General features: G+C 41.3%; 1 protein-coding gene across 1 annotated transcript in view; it reads right to left on the bottom strand.

Moving 5' to 3' along the window:
* The window catches only part of 7B2 (Secretogranin_V domain-containing protein 7B2), a 114,505-nt gene extending 93,280 nt beyond the window's left edge, over positions 1-21,225 (bottom strand). Inside the window, exon 1 of the mRNA XM_067153483.2 lies at positions 21,125-21,225. The gene's annotated coding sequence lies outside the window, so the exon portion shown is untranslated. The remainder of the gene's footprint in view (positions 1-21,124) is intronic.
* Between the last annotated feature and the right edge of the window lie 433 nt (positions 21,226-21,658).

A 21,658-nucleotide genomic window follows, 5' to 3' on the forward strand; every position in this document is an offset into this window, starting at 1 on the left:
CCTTCCATCGTCTAGGCCTTTACTATCCCATCGTCGCCATAAGACCTATCTGTGTCGGTGCGACGTAAAGCAAATGGTATTTAAAAAGGACAAAGAATTTCCAGTCTAACTGAGTAATCGCCATTTTTTCAACAAAAAGGCGGCTGATTGTAAGAAAAGGCTGAAGTTACAATTATCCTGCGAAATGGGCACATCGTTCGCAGCAAACAGCTCTGTAGCGAGGACAGCTGTACGTCTGGAGCCTGAACGCCAGCGACCGCGTGATCGACCGAAGAAACGGTGGATGCATCGCATCAAGGAGGACACGATGTATGTGAACGCGACACCAGAAAATGCTTTGAATCGGTCTAAATAGAGACAGACGTGCCGACAAGTGGGCCCTGCCACTGTGCAGGAATAACGTTAGGAAGATTTTTTTTTTCTAGTGCTTAATGTCGCACTAACACATTTAAGATTTTTTACGATGTAAGGATGGGAAAGGGCTAAGATTGGAAAGGAAGTGGCCGTGGCCTTACTTAAGGTACAGTCCCATCCCCATCATTTGCCTGGTGTAAAAAAGCGAAACCACGGAATATATATCTTTAACACATCAAAGAAAACCGGATAAACCCTCATAAAACGCAAGCCATTATCATCGGTACATCAAAGAATCTTCACATTTTAAAACAAAATTGCATTCCTCCCGTAACTTTAAATAATACTGTTATACCTTATTGTGAATCAGTTTCTAACCTTGGTGTTATTATAACGGAAACTCTAAACTGGACAGCGCAAGTTAAGAATATCTGCAAAAAGGTGTATTGTGGCTTGCACCCCTTAAAACGTTTCAGAAATGTATTCCCTCGATCACTAAAAATTCAACTTGTTCGGTCATTATTATTACCCATTTTTGACTACTGTGATGTAATTCTAACGGATATAACAAAAGAATTAAGCTTGAAACTACAACGCACTCAAAATGCTTGTCTTAGATATGCTATGGATTTACGGTATGACGCTCGAGTTTCTCCCTACTATAAACAATTATCTTGGTTACGACTACATGACAGACGTAAACTACATGCAAATACTCTTGTGTACCAGGTACTTTCGGAAGACATCCCTGCTTATCTCTCCAGCAATTTTCGTCACCTTGGTTCTTTACATCCTCATGATACTCGCTCAGTGTCCCTCCTAGAAATACCTGTCCACCGAACAACCACATACCATCGATCATTTACTATCACCGCTTCGGGATGGTGGAATGCTCTTCCCAAAGACATCAAGGATGCTGCATCAAAAAGTATATTTAAAACCTCCTACCAGCAGTTCCTGGTTAAGTGCTTCCAGCAAGGTACAGTACCTGTATGAGTGGAACGAGTGATTGTGTGTGAAAATGATATATTATTGCACAATAAATTAAATATTTGTTTAATATGATTATGGAATAATAAAAATATGTGTGTGGTTAAGTGTAAGAAAGGGCCAAGAGCCCTAACTTCGCCACAGAAAATAAAGGCTTTATCTATCTATCTAGCTAGCTAATAAAAGTTACCTTAACACTATTGAATACACACAAAATACTGTTACTACAGGTGGTGAAATCGCGATTTGCAGCAGCAGGATGACTTCAAACTACCCACAGACGCGCGCAACATCAGTCAGACAGAATGCAAACGTGCCCCACACGCCGACTACACATCGACCAAGGTGGCATTTTGTCACGTATCGATATATGCATTCAGGTATGATAATACTGTATTGCAGTTGGCCATAACTTTGCAGACTACAGTAACTTCCTGCAGGATTCACTTCAGCCAAAAAGCAGAAGCAGCTATAAAAATTATTCACGACATCAGAGACATTACCAGATTTCTCTTGGCTCCGCCTTGGCCTTATCTGAAGCCAATATTATATGTATTGACTGTACGGTTTTTATTGGCACTTCTTCAAGGGATATCGCCTGAGGCTGGCCGTTCTCCCCTTCTGAATGTCATAGCATAATTATAGGTATTCTCCACGGTCAGTTCATTTAGTTCTTCAGTGAGCCTTAATGTGATCAATCTTGTCACCAGTTTCAGAGAACGGGCGAGTTGGCCGTGCGGTTAGGAGCGCGCAGCTGTGAGCTCGCATCTGGGAGATAGTGGGTTCGAACCCCACTGTCGGCAGAACTAAAGATGGTTTTCCGTGGTTTCCCATTTTCACATCAGGCAAATGCTGGGGCTGTACGTTAATTAAGGCTACGGCCGCTTCCTTCCCACTCCTAGCCCCTTCCTGTCCCATCGTCGCCATAAGACCTATCTGTGTCGGTGCGACGTTAACCAACTAGCAAAAAAAGCAGTTTCAGAAGACTGTTCTCTAGAGCGATAATATAGGAATTTAGATAACATAGGTCACCTTTTCCTTTCTATAGTATTTTTTTTATTGATATTTTCCATACCGCTGGTAAGTTTCTTGTACGCAGACGTAGCTTCATCAGGTCTATAAGAGCTGGAAGCAGAATATTACTCGATGTTTTGAGATGTATGTTGCAAATGTCATCTGGGACCGACGCCTTCTATTCTTCACTTTTGATGATGTGTCTTGATCTTCTTTCATTGTGAATGTGTTATTTCTGAAGTGAACTGGCCTAGTTTACTTAGTACAGGGTCTCTCATATAAACTAAGACCGTCGAAGCGGCGTTGTTTACTTTCTGATACGTAAACTCCAGTATGGGAGGTGCGCGCATAGTTCTTGACCTTGCAAGCAGCCTGCACGTGTTCGACCTGGCAAGCATCAGTCGCCAATCTGAATTTCAGCTGTTATCATGGTGAGGCAGTTATCGTTGCAACGCCGTATTTTCGTATGTAAAAGTTCTGGTTTCATTTTAATGGTCGTGTGAACAGTCATAACCCTTGCTATTGGTATGCAGAAAATCCTAATGGAGTTAATGAAGTCCCTCATTATGACAGGAACATAGGTGTTTGGTGTGCTGTTAGTGCAAGAAGAATAATTGGGCCTATTTATTTGGAGAAGACAGTAAATGCAAAGAGGTGCCAAGATGACACTTTGACGCCATTCTTCCATCAGTTAACCGAAGACGAAAAATCGCGTGGGTGGTTTCACCAAGATTCAGCCTCTGCACATAAAGCAGAGGATTCCTTTCTTACAATTTCGGAATCGTTTCCAGACACAGTGATCAGTACTGGTCTATTTCTCCTTCGTTCTCCAGATCTAACAGTGTGTTATTTTTACTTGTGAGGTAAACTAGAAGAGAAAGTGTGTCGAAGAAATCCTCACACGTTGGAGGAACTGAAAGAAAACCTTACGACTGAAATCAGAAACATTACAATGGCAGAACTGACTCGCGTCAGCCAGAATGTAGTTACCAGATACAATGCCTTGATAACCCAGGAAGGACGACACTTCCGGCATCTTTTATAAGATGAGATTTCATATAAGATTGTATACAACGCTTAAAGCAGGGCGGCCGCGCGCGACGTAAGTTCGGCTGAGGCAGCTGCCGTAGCGCAGAGTACAAACACCGTGCGTTCGGTCTCAGTTTATATGATAAAAGACCCTGTATACTATGGAGCTCTTCTGATTGAATATTTTGGAGAATTGTTCCTCCCAAATGTCTATCCGAATTGTTCCGGGTGTTTTGGTTTTCCGACATCAAAGTGCTATAAATGTGGATCTTTCTTTGCTTCCTCCACCAGCCTGTATTTTTCGAGTTCGATGAAGTCATTCCGTGTCTTTTTTAAGGAAGTCTTTGTATTTACTCCTGAGGAGATAAGTGAACATATCACATTGGCTGTTGGTGTCTTTTGTTAAGTGAAGGGCATGTATGACACGTTTTCTTGCCAGACAAGCATATTTTATTGATCTTCTGGGATCTGCCTATGGTGACCAAGATAGTGGCTGATTTAATTATGTATTCTAGAACAAGAATAGCTGAGTTAAACTCAAGTCTATTTTGTTTTCGAGTATTATGACTTTATCCTTATAATATGCTGCATTAGATGTATTTTAATCTATGTTATGATAGTCACATAAAAAACCCATGGCACTAGAGCCCTTGAAGGGCCTTGGCCTGCCAAGCGACCGCTGCTCACCCCGAAGGCCTGCAGATTACGAGGTGTCGTGTGGTCAGCACGACGAATCATCTCGGCCGTTATTCTTGGCTTCCTAGCCCGGGATGATAGTCACATAAGACCATATTATAGGAAACGGTCACGGCCTCGAGTGCAAGACTGTCGTAAACTGCACCCTTCTCCACAGAATACTCAGTTCAGATAAAACAAATTACCTTTCTTACGCTTTAAACTCCTCTCATCAAATCATCATCATAGTACTCAATCCTGTTCCTCTCTTACTATACTTATACTACAACCACTCTTTCGCAGTCTCTGCTCTGTTTGTTGTGACGTGCTTCGTCTCTTCTGCTGCCACTTATCTCCGATAGATAGGATTACTGTTGCATCCCGAGCAGAACAGCCTATCGGAATATTGGCTGGAAGTAACTGGGGAGTTAAATTACTTCATTGTTATAGCATGCTATTCCATAGGTTTATACATGGCCTGGTAACTAGTGGTACGTGACACACTGGCTCAGCATAGCAGTCCAGCTATTCAGTCCCTGCTCTGAGGTACTGATAGGAACGAAGGGTGTGTGCACACTTAACGGAAAATGGCAGAGCAGTGTTCCCCGTTGTCTGTGGCCGGGTCATTCCAGCTCTGGAACTTAGCACTGTTAGAATGTCCAGCATAGTATCTGTGCCATTTTTCATTTGATTAAGCATTCCATATGGTAACATTACTTTTAATGTGACATTCCAGTCGCTTAATACTGTATTCTGAGAAGAATCCTGATGTCGTTATAATGACCTATGCCGAGTTTTTAATACTTTTCTTTCTGTGTTACAACCTCACGGGAAAAACGTCGAGTATGATCTTAACTATAAGTTGCCCAAAACATTTCATCATGAGAGGTTGCTTCAGAAGGGGCCTAAATCACCCTCCCCCTAGCATCACCGTTTTGGATTCAAATTATTTTTCAAAGTTATACGTATTTGTGACCTAACGGCAGTACTCAACAATCTAAAGGCCTAGTTTGCCTTCACCTTGCAGATGTTTGGATGACATTGGTCAAGTTTGTAATTTGGTTGTCCCCCTAGTATACCGAAGCATTGCTGAATTTTAAGACTACATTTTTAAGTCGCTCTAAGATACAGAACTGGAAGTGTAAATGGCCTTGTTTTGAAAACTTTTGGACAACATACAACAGAAATTAATGTAGTATGTGGTGAGACGGAGAACTGCAATAGTGGAAATATAATTTTAAAGTTTTTATTTAAAGTGTCTGAAAGATTTCATTTTTGGTTGGAACTCTGGACTCTACTGGAATTATTTTATGTAACTGCAAGAAATATGTGTGTAATAATTTTTCTTTTAGCCAATAGGCAAGATATATGGAACTGTAGATGAACATTGCAAGATGCAAGAAGTGTTTTGATTCAAAAATTGTGTAACTAGTAAAAATGTAATTTAAGAAAACCTCAATATTGGATTGTTAACATTGCAAGAGTGATTAAGTGATCTGTATATCATGATGTAATTTGGTAACATTTAATTCGAAACAGCCTGTACCGCACGCGCGGTTATGGGTGGTGAAATAGGTGTCGCAGTAGGAAATCTCGAGAAGTTGCTAACTATCTTAATATGACCATATATGGTCATGCAATTTCATTCGTTAGAATAACAAGATTTTCTATTGGCGAAAATTTAGGGAATCTAGTGGAAATTGTTTCCCATTGGTCGGTTGTGATCGAGCCATTCCCGGACTTTCTGCCAGCTTCGAAATAATCATGTGTGTGCTCGGCGTCATTTACATCCGACCGCCCTAGCGAGCGCAAGCTCGAGGGCTTCCTTCGGGAACTCCTGCCTTTCCGCGGTAAGTGTTATTTCAATGTTAATCTCAATGTTTTCTGCTTTCGTTTAATTTAATTTAATTAATTTGGTTTTTCGGTATTTCCTTGCTTAATGTCATTTTTAAAGTTTTACATTTAACGTGTCCGAGATTGCCCTAGATTCCCGCTGTTTATAATTTCAAGTCTTTCACCTTTTTTTAAAATTCAACAATTCATGTATTTGTGTTTTTGGATTCGTAAATGTATCTGTTTGCCAAAAGCGTTAAGTATCAGCTGCTTTGTGATTTAACTTTGTTTTGTAAATTTTCGTTTGTTATTTTAATATAGTTGAGCTAGAGGGTGTTTCTTTTAAGTCTTTTCTCCCCCATAACGCCATACGTTCCCATGGACCTCGTAGGGCCCTCGCACTTTCCACTCTCCTTTCTTAGTTGTCATTTTGTAGGCCTGTAAGTGTTCCCTAGTATTTGATGTAAGTTTGCATATCGAAAGATACTCGTCACGTTTCCACGTTTTGATGCGATTCACCGCCACTGCGTCATTTACCATTTCCTTATTCATATTATTAAGTGTCTATTCTTCTTCTTCTTCTTCTTCTTTCTTCGTTATGCCCGTTTACAGAGCGCGTTGGAACTTGTTAGCTTGATGATGGTTTTCCTTTCTTCTTCTCCTCCCAAAATCTCTTCATGAACTCGCTATGCTGTTTCTTGCGTTCTTCCGTCCATTGCTTCCCTGTGGTTCTTTTAGCCTTTTCTGTGAACGTGTACTTTGCAACCAGATTCCCAGATTATTATTATCATCATATGTCTGCTATATTTATTATTATTATTATTATTATTATTATTATTATTATTATTATTATTATGTGTAGGCGTAATTGTCCCGATTACGGTTACAATTAATAACACACAGGGACTGCACTACGGTGCAGAAAGGGTATATCCTGTAATACTCTGGAGTCGTCATTTAGCTTACTGAGGAAACAGGCGTTTGTGTTATCTCGAATCAGCCAGTGGATCGATGAATCGTGTGCACTTCTTCAACTCGTAGAGACACCTACAAAGCGAAAGCGATTCTTTCAAACTGCCATTTACAGGCATTCACAGTCAATGTAATTGGACTTCATACAAGTTTTTGCCGTTTTCAATATGTTTTAGGTGTACCGTATTAATAAGAATAGGGATACTTCATGAAATAAATAATACCCAAAAAGACTCAATGGAAATCAATACCTTAGTATGCTTGTCTTATACATTTTCATAATCATTTCCTAATCATTTTTCTAGTAATAAATTATTACTGACTTGCTATATTTTGTCAAATACATGCGTTAGTTATTCGCAATCCTGAACGAAATATCTCCGAGAAGAATATTATATTCCATCTTGTTGCTACCAACGCCCTTTGTACGGTATGTTACAGACTGGAGGATGTGACCATGCGGTTAGGGGCGCGCAGCTGTGAGCTTGCATCCGGGAGATAATGGGTTCGAACCCCATTGTCGGGAGCCCTGAAGATGGTCTTCCGTGGTTTCCCATTTTCACACCAGGAAAATGCTGCGATTGTACCTCAATTAAGGCCACGGCTGCTTCCTTCGCACTGCTAGGCTTTTTCCATCCCATCGTCACCATAAGACCTATCTGTGTCGGTGTGGCGTAAAACAAATTGCAAATATGTTACAGAAATCTGTCTATCTAATTTGTCTCGATCTCAATCATGCGCGCGCTCTCCCTCGTTTATTTAGTAGTTGCCATAAGTTTATCCTATATACTCACATAAGAGGATTACTTCTCACAGAATTTAAATCATGGACGGCGGCGGAATTACTTGCAGGAGGAGGGGGGGGGGGGGGAGTGCAGTTAGGAGGGGGAGTGGGGAGCAAGGGGATTCCACGGAATTTTTTAAAATTTTGAAACATTTTATCATCAAATAAATGTCCTTGATACTCCAAATAATTGCAAGTAATTTATGCAATTTTCAATTATTTATTTTTTTGTTAATTTGAAGTAAAAGAGGGGTCTACAGAACAGTTTTATGAAGTAATGAAGGATATTTTTCCCTAGGGAATGGTTAAAGATAACCAATTTTATAGCCGAGGCAGCTACATGGTTATGACATCTGGAAATATGAAGGAACTCCAGATGAATCCCTTGGCCATGTCAGTTTAATTTGTCTGGCGGCACTGTTCTGTCTAGCTGTAGCTGAGGCTGCTCTCCCGGTAAACATGTACAGTACTATTAAATGCATTCAGTACATTACGGGAGGTTAAGTAGACGATAAATGCTCAGTGCAAGAGAATACTGAATTCACAGGCATTGTGTCCGGCTCCATGGCTAAATGGTTAGCGTGCTAGCCTTTGGTCAAAGGGGTCCCGGGTTCCATTCCCGGCACGGTCGGGAATTTTAACCATCATTGGTTAATTTCTCTGACACGGGGGCTGGGTGTATGTGTCGTCTTCATGGTAATTTCATCCTCATCACGACGCGCAGGTCGCCTACGAGAGTCAAATCGAAAGACCTGCACCTGGCGAGCCGAACATGTCCTCAGACACTCCTGGCACTAAGAGCCATACGCCATTTCTATTTTTACTGACACTGTGACAAAAGAATCTAAACAGCAACCAAGAAGGTGTCAAGTTTTTGTCCAACTTTAATTTGTTTTTTAAACAGACTTGATTTCCCGAAGTTTTACTGTATGCTCATTAACTATTGTGCATCAAATTTATTTTCTATTCAATACATTACCCTCTATATTACACAATCTGTTTTTTCTAGAGGATGTTTCCACTTCAGCCCACCTATGTCATGAACCAGGGGTGTCATGTGCACCCTCTTGCACATTCTCGTGATCTCTATCATTTAAATTACGGTAATCATAATTATTTAACTGTCATTCCATTAATCATCGTCCCAGAGGAGTGCGACAGGCTTCGACATCCGGCACAATTCCTATCCTCACCGCTAGATGGGGCTTCATTCATTCCATTCCTGACCCGGTCGAATGACTGGAAACAGGCTGTGGATTTTCATTATGTGGTTGAAAACATGGCGTCGCAAGCAATCTTTATATAACGTGACGAATGCGCAGCTCGTTGAGCAATCTTTAGAACATATCAAATCTATTTTGTTGCTTGTAACGGATGATATTATTATTATTAGTATTATTCTATTAGGTCTTAAGGCGATGGTGTGATGTTGTCAATTCGGCTTCTGAACTCCTGCAAGTCTAATATTCTCTGCATACATCTTGACCTCTTTCACCCATTTCGCCGTAGCATTTAATCCTAGGGTGTACTTAAATATCCTCTTCGTCAATCACTTCTCGCCCATTCTCATCAGATGTCCATAGAATTTGAACCTTTGTTTCTTCATTGAGACAGTATGTCTGTAAAAGGACCTCGTTATTTTTTATTTTTTTCATATTTCATCAGTATCTCTCAGAGGTCCTAGAATTTTTCTCAAGTGTTTTTTTTCTGTTTTTTTCTTTTTTTTCAGTGTCAGGCCATACAGACCCTCTGCCTTTTCTACTGTGCTGTAGCGTTTGAGTTAACCTTGTAGGATATTACTCTCTTAAGCCCGGTCTCCACTGATTAACATTTAACAACGTGTTAAATGTTAAAAGTGTTAAATGTTAACTGGTGACACCATCAACATGTTAAATATTAAATGTTGAATACTGTTTCATTTAACATTGTGTCCACGCTTAATAAACATGTTAAACTTGACTTCCTTTGTCTATACACAGATAGTTCATTATATCAAGTTTGTGGTAATACATTTAGGTGGTGTTTAGTATTTTCAAACAAGGACCATGGACTCAGATGAAGAGGATTACCGGGCGAGTTGGCCGTGCGGTTAGGGGCACGCGGCTGTGAGCTTGCATCCGGAAGATAATGGGTTCGAATCCCACTATCGGCAGCCCTGGAGATGGTTTTCCGTGGTTTCCCATTTTCACATCAGGCAAATGCTGAGGCTGTACCTTATTTAAGGCCACGGCTGCTTCCTTCCAAATCTTAGGCCTTTCCTATCTCATCGTCGCCATAAAAACTATCCAAGTCGGTGCAACGTAAAGCCACTAGCAAAAGAAAAAAGATGAAGAGGATTTTGACTTTGTTATTGCCACTGTTGCTTCTTGTTACGATTTAGGAATGCAGTTTTATTAGGCATATTTCTTCCCCTCGCCGTGCTCATGCTTAAAAAGCAAACCACTTTGAAATATAAACTTCGTCCGCCTTTTTCTGAACTTTTTGCAATTCTCGACTGTACTGGAGCGGAGGGACGCTATTCTTTTTCGAAGTACTCGCGGGAACAATAAGATAATATCGAGTTCCTGGAAACTGTCGGTTTTCTTCGCTTTCTCTCTGTATTCCTTTCATGAGACAACCCACAAACAAGGCCTTTCTATTATATCATTAATTAAGTCCAGAGTAATCTCCTTGCTCCACTCCATTTCTGTCTATAAATTTTAGTAACGGTATAGGCCATGGGCGCCCGCAAGGGGGGGGGGCAAGGGGGGGCACTTGCCCCACCCCTGGAATTCTAAAGATGTTGATGTTCAATTGTTTAATATCATACTAGATTATTTCATAAACTGAAATTACTGACAGTCAGCTAGCATATGTTATAACTGGAAGTTTCTGTAAACAATTTAATGTTGCTGACGTTATATTGGTTTTTATATTCAAGAAAATTGTTAATGTGCCCCCCCCCCCCCCCCCGCTGGAAAAGATCCTTCGGGCGCCCATGGTATAGGCAGAGAGAATGACATACATGCGCGTATAGTATTTGTAGCTTATAACAAAGAGAATATGTGCTGCCGAGTGTTGTAGGTATAATCCTACTTCACGAGAAGCACGTCGTTTGCGTCGTCTAGGCTATCTGTTGGTATGGAAACAGCACGGAAGTTGTCGAAGCTGTGCCGACATCTCAAGAACAACGAAATGACTTGACATAAACACGCCAACATGTTAAAAGTGTTCAACATTCTGAGTTAACATGCAAAGTCAATTGGAAGACACAATCACAATATACATGTCAATTGTAACATGTTGGTGTTAAATGTTAATCAGTGCAGACCGGTCTTTATTGTACCTGTTATCTGTAGGCCAGTTCCAGGTTTCTGGCTCTTACCTTATTTGCCTCTTTATCCAGCTCATGTGGTTGTATCATTCACCCAGATCTTTGAGTTTCTCAGTTCATCTGATGGTTCGAAGTTTTACGTACTTCCAACTCTCTCTCTCTCTCTCTCTCCCCTGTGTCCCCCTGTGGGTGGGGGCGGTAGAATAACACCCATGGTATCCCCTGCCTGTCGTAAGAGGCGACTAAAAGGGGCCTCAGGGGCTCTGAACTTTGGAGCGTGGGTTGGCGACCACGGGGCCCTCGGCTGAGTCCTGGCATTGCTTCCACTTACTTGTGCCAGGCTCCTCACTTTCAGCTATCCTATCCGACCTCTCTTGGTCAACTCTTGTTCTTTTCCGACCCCGACGCTATTAGGTTTGAGAGGGCTAGGGAGTCTTTCATTTTCATGCCCTTCGTGGCCCTTGTCTTACTTTGGCCGATATCTCCATTTATCGAAGTGTCGGATCCCTTCCATTTTTCCCTCTGATTAGTGTTATATAGAGGACGGTTGCCCAGTTGTACTTCCTCTTAAAACAATAATCACCACCATCTCCCCTGTGTCTCTCTCTCTCACCCCTTGGTGCCTGTATTCCATGTACGTCGTCTTTTCATAGAAGATTTTAAGACTGGATTTATTATTGTGTAGTAGTAGATTTATTTTCTCCAGATTTTACAGTTTTTCAACCTAATTAATCTTTACGGAGAAAATAAAAAAGAGAGAACAAACAAAAACATATTCAATACAAAAAAAAATCAAGACAACATATAAAGGACAACCCTATTGAATGAAGTCTTTTGGCAAAACGGCAAACAAGGCAAAAAACAAACAAAAAATGGCTAACTATAACAGTCTACTTACAATGGACGTGCGCCATAGCGGGTGTACTCTCAGTCAGCTGTCCGAGTCATCCAGCAGTCAGGCAGCTGAGCCCTGACGGATTTATTATTATTATTATTATTATTATTATTATTATTATTATTATTATTATTATTAATCATCAGACCACGGTATTATAGTTTCAAGTATGGCTTATAGTGCCGGGAGTATCCGAGATCATGTTCGGCTCACAGCCATGGGGCGACCTGCGCGTCTGGATGTGGGGGATGATGATGATGATGATGATGATGATGATAATAATGAGAAGAGAGAGGTTAAACCAGATGTTGGCACGAACCCTACTTCTGTCGATTAACACCAACGAATCTGCTCAAGGCTTAACGTCTCCATTCGACAGACGCATCACCTTCAATAGCGTCTGCCCTCACTCAAGACCAACTACAATATATCAGACCTTAATGCAGCTATCGATATTAGCTAAAATGGCGTCCCGATCGGTTTGTTCAAATGTAAACATGAGTATGTGCGAAGCATCAGTTTAGTTCTTTCTGTTGGTTTGGTTTGATTAAGAAACGTTAGTGTAGTGATGTTTTTATTGAAATTTGGTTTAAAAACTGTTTTGATATATTAGGACGTGTCGATTGTATTGCATGCCTGGATGTAATTCAACTTACAGCAGATGCACTTACATTCAGATCAAGTGTACTTAATGCATCGTGATGATTTCGTAGTTACAAGTAGTTCATTAGGGTGCATTAAAACATTCGAGGATAAATTTGTCAATAGAGAGGATGTGTTCCGTGTACTTAATGAGCTGTGCTTTTTTTCGGATAAGGGCAAAACTCTGTGTTGGTGCCAATCCTAGTACATTTCTCAATTACTATACCTTTTGAGGATTTTAAAAGTGAGGTTATAAAAAGTGATAAAGCTATTTATTTTATCTGTGAATGAAGATTACATTCTCTTTGTTAAATAAGAGGACAAGGTATCAACTGATATACTGTCACTTACAGTACGTATTTACGTTGCCAACGATTTCGGTGTTAAAGTGCATTATACGAAAATGCATACGCTACCAGAAAATTTCAAATTGATTCTCCTATTGATTATCTGAAGTGAAACAGATGTAGCAGTTTGGTGGATCATTATCAGAATCATTGTTATGAGAGAATTGAAATTCGCGACAAGGTTTCGTTTCTAACAAATTTCTTGAACGAGGTAGGCTATTATATTTAAAAGCGTATGGTAATAGCAATGCCATTCAAATTAATGTATTTCTAAAACAAGTACTGATTTATAGGAAGAAGAATTATGGTCTGGAATAATTTGACAAGGGTGCCCCTTACTATATCTACACCAATTAGAATAATTTCCAACTTCTTTGAAATCACTTAAGAAAAGACTAGGTAGAAAATTGATACGTAATCTGCCACTTGGACGACAGCCCTAAATTCGGATCATTAGTGATGGATTAATTAATTGACTGAATTGAAACGCATAAAATATTCCCCCAGGACTGTTATTTTAGAATGTAGTCCTAAATTACCTATTTTCTTTACCATACTAGTTTACAGAAAATATTTATATTTTGAATTATCCACATACTGCTTATCTTAATTTAGGGTATTTCTAGATAGTATTGGTCTATTACCCAAAGTAAAGTGTTCTGTTCGTTATCATTGACAGCTTAGCAACTCAATACGATAATCAAAAGGTTATGTTTATGTATCACAGGCGTGTTTACATGGAACCGATGCGTCGGCCATGTTGTTTTTGTATTAAGGTCTGATATTATTGTAGATGGTCTTGCCTCACTCCTTATGAACACTGCGGAGAGGTTTGAAATTTAATCCAAGCATTTGGCACGCTATCTAGTGATTACAAATTGTATATCACACCTCCCCTACCCTGTCGGCCAACATTCTGCTAGTGAAATGTTTTCCACCAACGGGACTTGAACCGACTAACCACGGTGTCAGACTTCACACTTAATGATCATGAACAGGCGGGCATTAGATTGAGCTTTGTTCCTCAGTGTTTGTGGAATCAGTGTGGAAAAGAAAAAACAAGAGAAAAGCGACATTCCGCACGGCCACCGAAAGTCCCAACGGGATCAATCAAGTTAACCTTGGCTTGTAGTTCGTAATATAAACTATGACTTGGCATCTCGGTTACAGAGATGGGCTCACCTCATACATATGTTGCATTTACAATCTCTTATCAATAACATATTGATGAGATGATGAGTCTCTGAAAACCATAACAGAAGCTAGAGGACGTACTCGTATATCCAACATTATTATTATTATTGTTATTATTATTCTTTCTTCGTTATGCCCGTTTACAGAGCGCGTTGGAACTTGCTAGCTTGATGATGGATTTCCTTTCTTCTTCGCCTCCTCCTCCCAAAATCTCTTCATGAACTCGCTATGCTGTTTCTTGCGTTCTTCCGTCCATTGCTTCCCTGTGGTTCTTTTAGCCTTTTCCGTGAACATGTGCTTTGCAACCAGATTCCCAAAAGCCTTGCGATCCCTGATGATATCTTCTGTGATATTCATTTACTTTAAGTCCTGCTTTATTTCCTTTAACCAGCTTATCTTGACCTCCTTTGATTTAATTATACCAAGCAGTTTATTATTATTATTATTATTATTATTATTATTATTATTATTATTGGGGGCGTGGTTAGAGTAGTGCTGTGGTGAAGTGGTTAGTGTGATTAGCTGCCACCCCCAGAGACCCAGGTTCGATTCCCGGCTCTTCGACGAAGTTTGAAAAGTGGTACGAGGAACGGGGTCCAATCAGCCTCGGGAGGTCAACTGAGTAAAGTATTGTTCGATTTCCGCCTCAGTCATCCTCGAAGTGGTTTCTGTAGTTTCCCACTTCGCCTCCAGGCAAATGCCGGAATGGTACCTAACTTAAGGCCACGGCCGCTTCCTTCCGTCTTACCTGTCTATTCCTTCCGATCTTCCCATTCCCCCACAAGGCCCCTGTTCAGCATAGCAGGTGAGGCCCCCTGGGTGAGGTACTTGTCCTCCTTTCCAGTTTCAACCCTCGACCCAAAGTTTCGCGCTCCAGGACACTGCCCTTAAGGCGGTAAAGTAGGATCCCCAGCTGAATCCGAGAGAATAACGGATTGCTATTTGCTTTACGTCGCACCGACAATGATAGGTCTTATGGCGACGATGGGAGAGGAAAGGCCTAGAAGTGCGAAGGAAGCGGCCGTGGCCTTAATTATGGTACAGCGCCAGCATTTGCCTGCTGTGAAAATGGGTAACCACGGAAAATCATATTCAGGGCTGCCGACAGTCGGGTTCGAACCCACTATCTCCCTAATGTAAGCTCACAGCTGCGTGGCCCTAACCGCACGTCCAACTCGCCCGGTCGCCAAAATCAGTAGGTATTTAAGAGTGCTTACCTACCACAAATTCGTATGTTAAAGAACCCCTTAGACGACAACATTTAGGTACCGAATTTTTAAAAGCAAACGTCAGAATTTGAAGGAATCGCTTCACGTGAAGCATTACTAATGTCCGCCTGGTAGCCATGATCATTAAAGCGTCAAGTCTTTACGGACTGACACCGTGGTTAACTGCATCGAGTCATCCCCGTTGGGGAAAAAGAATGTCAGCATCACAATGTTGGCCGGGAGGGATGGATGGTATATAATTTCTAATCACTAGATTGCGTGCCAAAAGCCTTGGTTCAATTTCAAACCTCTTTGCATGGAGTGAAAGCTTATGACGCTGTTGATTGTAATTCGTTTGTCGGAGGGGGACATTAAGGCTTGACTACATCCCTTGACACCAGGTTTCACCCTCTCCCTACCTCCTCATCATCACCACCACCACCACCACTACCACCACATACCCAGATGCGCAACCTATCCATGGGTGTCAAATCGGAAGAACTGCACCAAGCCTTTCCGGAGTTCAAGTGCAAACCATCAAGCATTAGTAATATATTTTATCAGCTTTCATTCGGGAGATTTAAACCCCATTGTCTGGAGGCCCGAAGATAGTTTTCCGTGGTTTCTCATTTTCACACCAGGCAAAGGCTGGGGCTGTACCATAATTAAGACCACGGCCGCTTCCTTCTCACTCCTAGCCCTTTCCCATCCCATGGTCGCCATAAGACCTATCTGTGTCGATGCGACGTAAAGCAGATTGTAAAAAAAAAAAAAAAAAAGTAAGTTAATGTATTCTGTATTCAATACTCCTTCAGCCATGGATCAGTGGTAGTGTCAGACTTCGGATCCCAAGATTGCGGGTTGAAGCTTAGGAGAGGTCGTCGGATTTTTGAAGGGTGAAACAAGTTCATCCAGAACCGGTCAACGATGTCGGCATGTAATGGATCTCTGGTGAAATATTTGGTGTTTATCCGAAGAAATTAATTTTATCTCAGCCACTGGTCACCCATCTGGTATAGTAAAAGGTAAGGGTGTATTCTGCCCGAAGGCAGGTTCGAACCTCCGCAGAGGTGTGCCTGAACCGGAGTTTACGTACGGTAGGGTGGCCAGTTCCTTTCCGTTCCTCCCTTCCCATACCCCCACCAACAGCGCGTGACAACCCATCCAAATCTTGGCCACGTCCAATGTTGCTTAACTTCGGAGATACCGCGGGATCCGGTGTTTCAATACGACTACGGCCGTTGGCGGTATAGTAAAACGGAACGATAAAATTAACATATAGGCAGCCTAAACAGCGTCCAATATAAATGTCAGCAACACAGCAGTTGAGGCCATACGATTAAAAAATCCTCCTAGAGTTGCAGATCCCATTTTCTCATCTTTCTTCTTACCAACGTTTCTTTCTTTCTTAATCGGTTTACCCTCCAGGGTTGTTTTTTTCCCTCGGACTCAGCGAGGGATCCCACCTCTACCGCCTCAAGGGCAGTATCCTGGAGCTGCAGACTCTGGGTCGGGGGATACACCTGGGGAGGATGGCCAGTACCTCGCCCAGGCGACCTCACCTGCTATGCTGAACAGAGGCCTTACGGGGGGATGGAAAAATTGGAAGGGATAGACAAGGAAGAAGGAAGGAAGCGGCCGTGGCCTTAAGTTAGGTACCATCCCGGCATTTGCCTGGAGGAGAAGTGGGAAACCACTTCCAGGGTAGCTGAGGTGGGAATCGAACCCACCTCTACTCAGTTGATCTTACCAACGTCAAGAAGTAAAAAATAATAATGTTATTGATTTTACGTCCCATTAACTACTTTTGGTGGTTTTCGGTGACGCCGAGGGGCAGGAATTTTGTCCCGCAGGAGTTCCTTTACGTCCCAGAAAATCTACCGACACGAGGCTGACGTATTTGAGCACCTTCAAATACCACTGGCCTGAGCCAGGATCGAACTTTCCAATTTGAGGTCATAAGCAGTGGCGGTGGGCTCTCAGGAGCACATGAGCACGTCAACACACAGTTGTAACGCATGTTCACGCATCCATGGATACCAGCAATTCAAAATTGCTTCCTTTTTTCGACCTGATTTCGTCAATCGATCGAAAGCATTCCACTTATATCGAAGCTCCGTTACACTTACAGCTGTTCGTTTCGATTGGCAATGCCAGGGAGCACACTGGAGATTTTGGTACGAACCTTAAGACTATACGCATGCGCATGGAGGTTTCGTCATGGTTTATGCACAGATATATCCATAAGCGAGGAGCACGGTAAGGAATGTGCTTTCCGTCGTCTACAACTACCCTCAAACCAGAGATAGTATTACAGTTGACCATAAGGTGGTGGTGGTGGTGATTATTGTTTTAAGAGGAAGTACAACTAGGCAACCATCCTCTATATAACACTAATCAGAGGGAAAAATGGAAGGGATCCGACACTTCGAAAAATGAAGATATCGGTCAAAGTAAGACAAGGGCCACGGAGGGCGTGAAAATGAAAGACTCCCTAGCCCTCGCAAACCTAATAGCGTCGGGGTCGGAAAAAAACAAGAGTTGACCAAGGGAGGTCGGATAGGATAGGTGAAGGTGAGGAGCCTGGCACAAGTAAGTGGAAGCAATGCCAGGACTCAGCTAAGGGCCCCGTGGTCGCCAACCCACGCTCCAAAGTTCAGAGCCCCTGAGGCCCCTTTTAGTCGCCTCTTACGACAGGCAGGGGATACCGTGGGTGTTATTCTACCGCCCCCACCCACAGGGGGATGACCATAAGCGCCCGCCACCTCCCCTGTTACTGTTGGCCACAGCTCCCAGAAGTTGCTATCGCATTACATCGCCGGAAGATTTCGCTAGTAGCTAATTCTGAACAGGTTTTCGTAATCGCGGGATCAGAAAGCCAGAGCCTCAGCCAAAACCTGTGCAACTCAGTCCGGCAGTTGTAATTTTACTTTTCTTGTACACTCACAGATTAGTCTCGGGAAAATGCATCCTCGGTTATAAGGGTTCTACCATAATGTGAGTGGAGAAGAAACCGTACAAGGAGCTTTTGGTGAAATGATTTAAGTGATTTCGTACTTATTTTCATTCTACTTTGGTATATTTCAGACGTGAACACAAATTTTGTTGTGAACTCCCCTCAAAATTTGGTCACGAGCCGCCACTGGTCTTAAGGCCAGCGCCTCAACCGTCTGAACCACTCAGCCCAGCGGAGAAGAGAAGTAGTATAAACGACAATGATGTTAATTTCCTTAAATCTATGAATGAGTTTGGTATCTGAGAGAGATCTCAAACAAGATAGACGAAGAAAGTCGCTCCATTTACAAAGTTTGTTCCCATTGTCAATCTTAGTACTGTAGCATATGTCAGTGAAAAAGTACATGGGTTTACTGTTCGGTGGTAGCATAACTAAAAATACGAACTAAATCCCATGGCGCAACAGCCCCGAAGGGCCATGGCCTACCAAGCGACCGCTGCGTAGCTCGAAGGCCTGCAGATTAAGAGGTGTCGTGTGGTCAACACGACGGATCCTCTCGGCCGTTATTCTTGGCTTTCTAGCCCGGGAGCATAACTAAATAATCTAGATGGAATCATCTGAGGAATATTGGAATTACGCGAAATTCATTGCAAAAAAAAAAAAAATGCCCATAGAGCTATTTAAAAATGGGTACACTGAACATATTGTATCATTATATTCACTCATATTTAATGTTTGTGGTAAGTAGAAATTTTGGAAATTCCATTAAACTTGTGTAGATGCGTAGGTACCGGTATATTGCAATATTTTTGTAGGGATAAGATTTTACTAACTCCTTTTAAAGGCCCAGCATGAGTTGAAATAAGTTAATGTAGAATGTAAAATAATGGGCTAGAATACCGGTACCGCTACCATATGTGAATTTGCAAATATCATGTCTAGAGCTGGGAAGGCCTTTCAGAAAAATATTATCCAAGGATTTACGACTGGAAATGGGAAACAATGGAAAATCATTTCAAAGATAACCGACAATGATGTACGAAGCCACCTGTTTCCCCGAATGTATAAATGTGTCTGATAGGACCAGTAGCGTAGCCAGTATCGGCCTATTAGTGGGGGTGGGGGGAAATTGTAGTTACAAAATGATAGTAACTTAGAACACAATGGAGGTGCATGCATGACTTGTCATTATAAGGACACTGCTACAAGTGAATTACAGACCTGTTGGTTCTACAATTATGTCTCTGAATGTTTATTTGGTTTATTGCCAGGTTCTATCTTCTTTTTGTAAAAATTCCATTGGTGGGGGAGGGGGGTCTAACCACCAATAACACCGCCCCCTCCCTCCCACCTGGCTAAGCCTTTGGTCTATACTCACTGACCAACTCGGATTGTAAATGCACATAAAGTGCATTACACGTACCATACCAAGCAAACCCCAGTAAAATGTGAATGTAGTATACTTAATATTTTTTATAAAATATGTTTCCATTACTGTTGGCCAATTTATTATGTATATACAAAAAGATGGTGTCTCGATTTCGGGCGGGATGCATATTCATTGTGAATATTTGATATAATTGAAGGTGTTTTAACACGAAATGAAAATGCAAGCGATAATCACGCAGTAAGGTCACTCAAATTAACCATCATCGTCATCATTATCATCATCTAGAATTGTTGATGTACGGAACATTTATCACTAGCGTAATAACCTTAGATAATCCCATATTTTCTTAGTATGATATGATTATATCAGAAATGTACGAATAAGTAGTAATTTAGGATTAATAGGCTAATGCAGGGCCTATAGGCCTAATAGGCTTATTTATGCCGATGATGATCATATAATACAATAATAACATATGGTAGGCGTATTATTAATTATTTCAATCTAATTTCATTGCTTTAAATGAGGTCTAATATCCTTTCCCCTTTAAAAATTACAATCTCTCCCACCCTCACCATTTCTTCAAATCCTAAAAGTAGGTACCGTACCGGTACAGTATGCAGTAGGCCTATGCCTTTTCAAATAATGAAGGTCAAACACGCATACGGTAGGTGAGATGGATAAATCCACCTACATTAATAACCAATTATGAACTTGATCCATTGTTTTTGTCTTTGTGGGAAATAACTTAATATATCACAATAAAAATAATTTAAAATTTTCCTTTCTCCTTCTAAATATGATACGTCAACAGCAAAATGGCGTCTCATATTCAAAAGATTATAGAAGAAATCAATTTCACTAATAATATTCCATATGGTGGTGTAACCTACTGATAGGGTACTATTTCGGTTTTGGTTTTATTTTTTTTCTTAATTCGGTCCAGTATAATGGCTGTAAGTAATTTGTTATTGCTTCAGAGTCATCACTACGGCAGTAACCTCAAAAGATAAAAGTTAGAAATTTTAAGAATCTCCAGAAATGTAGGTTATGAAGCTGTAAAATCTAATTCTCAACATGCAAGAATTTGGTTTTATAGACAGGTGTCTAAATTACTGATCATCACTGTCACGAAACCAAATGTTAGTAAACAGTTATGAAAACCGCACAAAATTAAGTTGCCAGTTTCTATTATACACGCGAGATGTCCGACACCTGTAGCTCCATTACGAGAAATATGTTTTCTACGCCGCAATTAATATTACATTAAAAGGTTTCAGTAAAAATGTAAAGGAATCTCTGCTCAATAAGGAATTCACACCATAAATGCCCTGTATTTTTTTCTACTGCGCACCATATGATGACTTCTTGCCAACACAATAAAATCCTGACTTGGCAGTTCCTGGTCAATGGCAGCTGCGAATTTAAGTATTTGTAAAGAAAGGAAACACAAAATATCCTGACAGTTATATTCGAGATTAAGCTTGCCGTGAATGACAACAATCAGCTGTTGAAAAATGACACTCACCTGTAAGCTCGTGTCCTCTGCCTAAAAGATGGCGCGCTTTCAACCGGCGATCGATGGTAAGAGAAAGGATGCGAGCTATGCTGCTGCCTTGTACTGCTCGTCCTGGGATGAGAACTGTATTGATCCACCGATTTCGAGCACGCGCATGGCTTTCCAGATAGAAAAGAATGTAAAGATGGAAACGTCAACGTGGAAGAGCCCCACTAACTTTGTAGTGGAGGAAGGTCATGGTTCAGGAGGTGAGCAGTCAATTCTGTAATGGGACATACAAAACAGGAGAAATTACAGTTTTTCCTGTACGTTTTTAAGCAGGATTTATATAGCTTTAATACAACAGATCGAATAATAGAGGAGACGGACAGTTGCGGCCAAGTTTCAAATAAAGGTAGGGTGAGGGGAGGGAGGGAATTCCTTCTTTCATGCAAATATTTTTCAAGCCCCATTTTGATGGAAATGTAAGGAAATGGAGCTGTTCGCCAGAAGAAAACTATTGGCAGTGCCTATAATTGAAAGAAAAGTGAATTAATAATGCAT

The sequence above is a fragment of the Anabrus simplex genome, chromosome 9 (genome assembly GCF_040414725.1).
Source record: "Anabrus simplex isolate iqAnaSimp1 chromosome 9, ASM4041472v1, whole genome shotgun sequence".
Taxonomy (NCBI): domain Eukaryota; kingdom Metazoa; phylum Arthropoda; class Insecta; order Orthoptera; family Tettigoniidae; genus Anabrus; species Anabrus simplex.